Source organism: Atta colombica, unplaced genomic scaffold, assembly GCF_001594045.1.
Source record: "Atta colombica isolate Treedump-2 unplaced genomic scaffold, Acol1.0 scaffold3, whole genome shotgun sequence".
NCBI classification, from domain to species: domain Eukaryota; kingdom Metazoa; phylum Arthropoda; class Insecta; order Hymenoptera; family Formicidae; genus Atta; species Atta colombica.
The window spans coordinates 79,121-87,396 of NW_017259403.1; positions in this window are offsets into that span (position 1 = coordinate 79,121).

Consider the following 8,276-nt stretch of genomic DNA (forward strand, 5'->3'; position numbering starts at 1 on the left):
TGGCATTAGTGAGTGTACAAAGTTACCTAAGCACACAACACACTTTTTTTTATGTGTTTGACATCTATCAACATTAACCAGTGCACATCATCAGCAATTTCATACAACAACATACACTTTTTCTTTCGTAATCATGTAGTTTTTTGCTAAAAAAAAAACATATGCGGGAAGCTTTGCTTTACTGTTTCAATTTGAAGAAATCGGCTGCCGAATTGTATCGAATGCTTGTGGAGGCCTATAGCGACACTGCTTTATTGGAAACAACGTGCAGAGATTGGTTTCGCCGGGTAAATGAGGACAATTTTGACCTGAGTGACAAGAAGCGTGAAAATCGGCCCAGGAAAGTTGAGGACTGTCAATTGCAGGGTCTTTAGACGAGGACAATATCTAATCGCAAAAAATGCTTGCCGAGCAATTGGGTATTTCTCAAGCCATTTCCATGTGGCTACATGCCATGGGGAAGGTTCAAAAGATCAGAAAATGGTTGCCGCATGAACTGAATGATAGGCGGATCGAGCGACGCCAAATCACATGCCAAATTCTGATTGCCAGACAAAAAAGAAAGTCGTTCCTGCATCGGATTGTGACGATGAAAAGTGGATCTATTTTCAGAATCCTAAACGCAAGAAATCTTGGGTTGATCCCGCCCAACCATCAACATTTTTCTCAAGACCAAATCGCTTTGGACGGAAGACGATGCTGTGCGTTTGGTGGGATCAGAAAGGTGTCATCTATTACGAGCTGTTAAAACCTGTGAAACTGTTAATGCTCACCGCTACCATCAACAACTGATCAAATTGCACCGTGCTCTGCATGAAAAAAGGCATTATCGGAAAAGACATGACAAGTTGATTTTCCTCCACGACAACGCACCATCGCACACGTCAATAACTTAGTCCAAAACTACTTGGAGACACTCAACTGGGAAATGCTACCCATCCCGCTTATTCACCAGACCTATCACCTGTTTTCGTCGATGGGCCACGCGCTCGCTGAGCGGCACTTCGATTCTTACGAAGACATCCGAAAATGGCTTGATGAGTGGTTTACCACGAAAGATGAGGAATTTTTTGGCGTGGTATACACAAATTGCCCGAAAGATGGGAAAAATGTATAGTTAGCGAGGGCAAGTACTTTGAATAAATTTGTTTTTACTTGCTAGGAAAAAAAATGTGTTTTTCTGACTAAAAAACAGTGGATTTAAGCTTATATATTACATATATATATATATATATATATGTGTGTGTGTGTGTGTGTGTGTGTGTGTGTGTGTGTGTGTGTGTGTGTTTACGAGGTGTATAAGCTTAGAATCATCTTCCGTCCGAAGCGATTTGGTCTTGAGAAAGATGTTGATGGTTGGGCGGGATCAACCCAAGATTTCTTGCGTTTAGGATTCTGAAAATAGATCCACTTTTCATCGTCACAATCCGATGCAGGAACGACTTTCTTTTTTGTCTGGCAAGCAGAATTTGGCATGTGATTTGGCGTCGCTCCATCCGCCTATCATTCAATTCATGCGGCACCCATTTTCCGATCTTTTGAACCTTCCCCATGGCATGTAGCCACATGGAAATGGCTTGAGAAATACCCAATTGCTCGGCAAGCATTTTTTGCGATTAGGTATTGTCCTCGTCCAAAAGACCCTGCAATTGACAGTCCTCAACCTTCCTGGACCGATTTTCACGCTTCTTGTCACTCAGGTCAAAATTGTCGTCATTGAACCGGCGAAACCAATCTCTGCACGTTGTTTCCAATAAAGCATTGTTGCCATAGGCCTCCACAAGCATTCGATGCGATTCGGCAGCCGATTTCTTCAAATTGAAACAGAAAAGCAAAGCTTCCCGCATATGCTTTTTTTTTTTAGCAAAAAACTAGACATGAAATGATTACGAATGAAAAAATGTATGTTATTGTATGAAATTCTGATTAATGTTGACAGATGTCAAACACATAAAAAAAAGTGTGTTGTGTGCCCATGGTAGCTTTGTACGCTCACTAATTCCACCTATAAGCAAACAGCAGATTTAATCTTATACACCTGATATACATACATATATATAGGATGTTCCATTTTAAACAATGCATTAAGATTTCTCGAAAACTATGGTAGACACGGAAAAATGTTTCAAAGAAAAGTTATATGCTTCAGAGGGGGACATAAGAAGGCATCATTGATTTGACATTGCGTGACGTCGCCAAGATCTGATGATAAAATCACATTGTCCTTTTTTAATAGAACACTCTATTTTTAATGGTAGAATCTAATAGCTAATATTAAGAGCTTTTCAAAACGCTGTAATAAAGTTATTTTTCAATATTTTTTGAGTTACAATGCTTGAAAGTTACAGTAAAACTCAAAAAGTACTTAATGAAAAAAATATTTTTTTATAACGTTTTGAAAAGCTCTTGATACCAGCTATTAGATTCTGCCATCAAAAATATGGTTTTGCATAAAATAAATCAACTTTGATCTGATCTTGGTGATCCCAAGCTCAAATCAATGATATCTTCTTATGTCCGCTTCTGAATCAACAACTTTTGAAACATTTTTCTGTATCTATCATAGTTTTCGAAAAATTTTAATGCATTATTTAAAATAGGACACTCTGTATATATCGGGTGAATTTTTTAACCAAAAACTACAAAATATCTGGAAAAATAAGTATTAAAAATAAGTACGAAAAAATGTTCCAAATAAATTGTCAATATTTTTGAGAGAGCAATTATGTCCTGCGAAAGTTAGCCGCCTCTCGATCCCCTTTAGGGATGGGACTGAAGATTTGAAATTTTAAATGGGAATGCCTACTTTTTATTGCAGATTCAGATTCCACGTCCAAAAACACGTCAATTTTGTCTAAACCTTTTTTTTCGATTCCTGGTAGATGGACGCTGCATTTGGCGAAAATTGGTAACCTTCATCTTCTTCAAATCTTCATGTTTTATTGCACAATGTTGCTACGTTGCAGAAAACAACTTTTGTCTGAAACATGTTTTTCGAATTATCGTAGATGTTTATGATAATTTTTTATCCTTAGTTTTATTCAGAATTAACAACGCGTTATGAGGAATCGAAAAAGAAGGTTTAAATAAAATCGACGTGTTTTTGGATATAGAATCTGCAACAAAAAATTCCCATTAAAAATTTCGAAGTTATCCCCCCCTCTGAAGCGGGAGGCAGCTAACTTTTGTGAGAATAGAATGTGAGAAAAGATAGAATTGCTCCCTCAAAAATAGGGAGGATTTATTTGGAACATTTTTTCAATGCTTATTTTTCCAGACATTTTGCAATCTCTGATTAAAAAACTCATTCAGTATATATATAAAAATGTATCAAAAGTCTGGACGGTCGAATATCTCAAAAGCAAAGCATCTTTGAGAAAAATGTTTTAGACAAAAATTGTAGGGTTTAAAATGATATATCCACTGAGCACAATCGCTTGACTTTAAGCGGCGTCGCCAAAGTCAGATCAAAATCAAATCGATTTTTTAAACAGTTTTTTAAAATAGACTATTCTATTTTTGATACCAGAATTTAATAGCTGGTGTCAAGAGCTTTCCAAAACATTTAATAAAATTATTTTTCATTCATCACAAGTGCTTTTCAAGTTATATGGTTTGAAAATTATAGTACCGCTGGCATCAGCATTACGCAATCATAACCGATCGACGGCTGAAATCTCTTGAATGTTTTTCAGGATCACGTCCTGAATAATATTTGTCAAGTCGCTGGAAATTGTACCTTTAATTTTCATTTTTACTTATTAAAATGAATTTTTAGTACAAAAATGAAAATAATAGGTACAAACACCTCCAATGATTTTGATCTTGACAAACGTTATCCAGAACATGATTCTGAACAGTATTTGTGAAGACTTCCCAAGGCTTATTTTCCGATTATTGACAGACTATAATAAATGTTGACTTGGTTTAGTTCCAGTCAGTCAGTGTCATTCTTTTCTTGCTTAGAAACTATATCTTTCTATCTTGGTTGTTATATGATTTCTTTTTTTTTTAATTAAATAAAGAGTTAACTTTAGAGTTTTTAAATTAAGAAATTTTAACTAACTTTTAAAAGCAATACATTTAATCTGACATTGACTGGCCAAACAAATCAAGATTTCAATTAGTTTTTGATAATGATAATTTGTGTTTAATTTTTGCAATATAGTGTATTCCGTTCGTGGGAAGCTTCCTTACTTTTATTGTGATTTAAATTTATTAATTATTTCTAAATTTTATTTCTGATAAATTCAAAATTTTTTTTTCTTTTCATTTTAATTTTCTTTTCATTCATTTATGATTAATTCTTGTATAGAGATTTTTTTAGTGTAATCGAGGGAGCTCACTATGTCAAGATAGTTATTACGTATATATTGTATTTATTTTTTATTATTTATAAAGGTAATTTCTCTGAAGAGGACTCAAAAATGAATCAAAACATGTAAGCGTGTTAATTTAATAAAATTTTGTGTTATATCTGTATATTATTTGCGCAACGATTATTTGACTTCTATTGCCCTGTTATCGCCAAATTTCTTTTGAAAAATATATCAGATATAAAAATATATCAGAATTGTTTCTCTTTTTCAGTCTTTCACAAGCGCGGGCGCAGATCTGCAAGAAAAAGTGCAAAAGAAGGAAGAACTAGTCGAAAGTAAGTATAAGTGATTGGGTAGTTGCTGAATGCTAGTGATGACAACAAGAACGAGGGATGAACAGAAAAAGACTATTGAATCGAAAAAAAAAATACAGTTACAAATCAAATAGAAAGCATATTTTCGCTCTTTTTATTCCTCTTTCGTGTAAATATTTATTCGCGAAAATACGTTCATTTTATTTCATTTCGTTTCCATTTCTACCTTTCTTTCTTCATCTTTTTCAATGTGTATATGATGACCGCGTATGCGCGAATATACATATCGATATATCTTATGTTATATCTTGCTAGAAATTACTTATGTTATTTTTTACTTTTATTTTACATAAAGTCTTGAATATTACAGTATACAAATTTATAAGATAAATTTATGTAATTGAAGATCTAAATTTTAATAAAGGTTCGGATAGACAACTTACGATATAGCACAGAAGTATCATCAGTAAAATTTGTCAACATTATTATTAGCTCTCAATTTAAAGTTCCAATAAATAAAAGAGAATACTTTAACTCGAAATGAAATTTCAAAAGAATAGAACTAGGATAATAAAGAAATAAAAGAAAAAAAAAAAGATTTCTCTCTCCAGTCGGTTTTTCATATGAAAAATGTATAATGCTAACTTGCAGTTTGCCTTTATTCTCGAAGAATATCTCGCTCCCGTGTCCTCCCATTTCTCTGATATCTCGTTCTTCTGTATATTTTCGTATATTTTACTGCTGAATGGTTAAAAAGACATATTAAAAACTATTCACAGACAATACGAAATTACTTTATTGCATTTATCCTTAAGGGGATAAAACAGAGTAAAGGCATTAAAAAAGGTCTTTCTTTATCAATTTTTATAAATTAAAAAATATAAATTAAAAAAAATATCAATTGATACACTTTTAAGACATTTTAAGAATTTTTAATCTAAACATAAATATATGGCGATGTTATTGGGAGTATGCATTAATTTTAAAGAATTTTAAAAAAATGGCGTAACTAATACTATCGCATCGGGCCATATTGTTGCTACCTTCATGTTCAAAGCACCATCATGTGGCTTTAGTTTTCAGTATGTGTGTTTTTGCCGAAGTGTAAACAACATTGGTTTTTTGAACATTAAATATGTCGAATTTTGTATCAACAAAACGTAATTTGCGGAAAGCTTTGCTTTTTTGCTTCCATTTGAAAAAAAGTGCTGTTGAAAGTCAACGAATGCTGTCAGAAGCTTATGGTGATTATACTCCATCGATTTCAATATATGAGTACTATTTCGACATTATAAAAAAGATAATTTTGACACCTTGAAGACGAAGAATGTCCAAGCCAGTCGAAAAAGTTTGAAGATGAGGAACTGGAAGCTTTACTCGATCGAGACCCGAGTTAAACGCAAGAGGAGCTTGCAGAATCATTAAATGTTGATCGATCAACGATTTCCAGACATTTGAAAGCTATTGGAATGATACAAAAGAAAGAAAATTAGATGCCGTACAAGTTGAAGCTGAGGTACGTCGAAAGGCGCAAAATGACCTATAAATTGTTACTTCGAAGATACAGAAGAAAAAGTTTTTTGCATCGTATCGTAACATGAAAAATGGATACGCTACGATAATCCGAAGCGCAAAAAATCATGGTGCAGGCTGGGCGAACAACAACAAAGCCGAATATTCATGGCGCCAAGCTCATACTCTGTATGGGATCGGCTGGGTGTAATGTATTATGAGCTACTCCAACGAAACCATCACTAGGGAACGCTATCATCAACAATTAAGCTGAACGTTGAAAAAACGGCCAGATTACGAAAAGACATGACAAAATGATTTCCAGCACGACAACGGCCACATGTTGTAAAACCGGTCAAGGAAACATTAGAATCTTAACTGGGATGTTCTGTCACACCCGCCATATTCTCCTCTATTGCTTAAATATTGCTCTATTTCGATCGATAACTCATGGCCTATCTGAGCAGCGCTTCCATTTTTATGAAGAGTGAGAGCATTGCAAAATGGTAGAGGACTTTTCTACTCAGTTTAATCCGCTCTACTTGCTCGGGACGAGTGGGATCGTATATTCATGACACTGTATACATAACCACTTTTACTTGAAATACCGAAAAACGTTGCACTAATAAAATACAGAAAAAATATAAAACTTTACATATAAAATGAAAATTACTATTAAACAAATATTGATTAAAACATTTATTTTTTGTAGTTAGGTAATGAACATAATATGTAGAGGGGGGGGGGATAATGAATATAATGTAATATACAATAATATATAATATAACTGGGCTGTTCGTAGTATTTTTCGGTTAGAATTACCATTCCTAGTTCTCATTTCATTGCTTTTGTCGTAACGCCATGCTCGATCTCATGGACAACATTACGCTAAAATTGTTAAAAGTTATTGACCTGTGTCTTTCATTACATTTAGAAGTATTCTGTTATTAATATTATAAGATAATATTATTCATAATATATTTAACTATAAAAAAAATGAATAACAAAGTACTTTTAAACATAGTGAAAGACACAAATCAAAAACTTTTAGCGATTTTAAAGAAGTGTCGTCCCTGAGACCGAAAGTCGCATGCTATAATAAAACAGCAATGAAGTCCTTACTTTACACCTATTACCGTTCCTACTCTTTAGTATATAATATATAATAAGTATAGTATATAGTAGTATATAGTATAATAGGTGTGAACCTCACACATTTCGATTTCAAGCCAAAAGCACTGATCTTGAACAGCTCTGTAATATAAAATATCTATCATTCAAAACCTTTAACGCACAGTACACACAACTCTGGTCCGTATCTACACACATCCGGATATTTGTAACCCAATGTTTTTTGGCTTTTATCTCAGATTGTGATGCATCGATTTTAACAATTTTTTTTAATCTATCGTTTGAAGACTAAAAAAAAAGAATTTTTGAGTTAGAAAGTCTAAAATGTCGTAGCACAAAAGATATTTTGCAATAAGGGATCGGAAAAAAACATGAAAATAACAAAACCTCTTTCTCAAAATCTTTTTGTCAAAAATAAATAAAAAAAAGATTTGATTACTGATGAATCAACAGCTAATGAATTGAACTTTAAGATTATAAGCGTTTTTGTGATTTGTTCTAAAAACAATATGCAAAGTAAAAATGAGTGATTTTTTAATTTTATGGAAACTAATCATAAACCAAAAATCTTTGAATTTTGATAGAAATAAATAAAAAAGTGATTTTAATGTTCTTCTAATGATAAATATTAACAATTTACTATTATATTTAGTATTTACCATATTTACCGCGGGAGCCATTAACGAAGAAAAAGAAGATAAGTCTTTTATATTAAGAACATATAAAATTGACTTAAACTATTTTTTATGATGTATTCATAATTAAAATCATAAATAATCCAATTAATCATTTCTACTTACATTTCAACTTTGCAATAAGTCCAGATTTTTTGACGTTGTACCTACAAGAGATTAAGGTAATCCCAACACGTACTTTATACAATTATGTAGCTAATAGCGTAGAAGATCGCTGAACAAGGGAATTGTAGAAGTAAAACTTAAATTTTTTCTCCTCCAGTTTTTCAACATTATTGCTCAAAGCGTGTTCGAATGCCTGAACT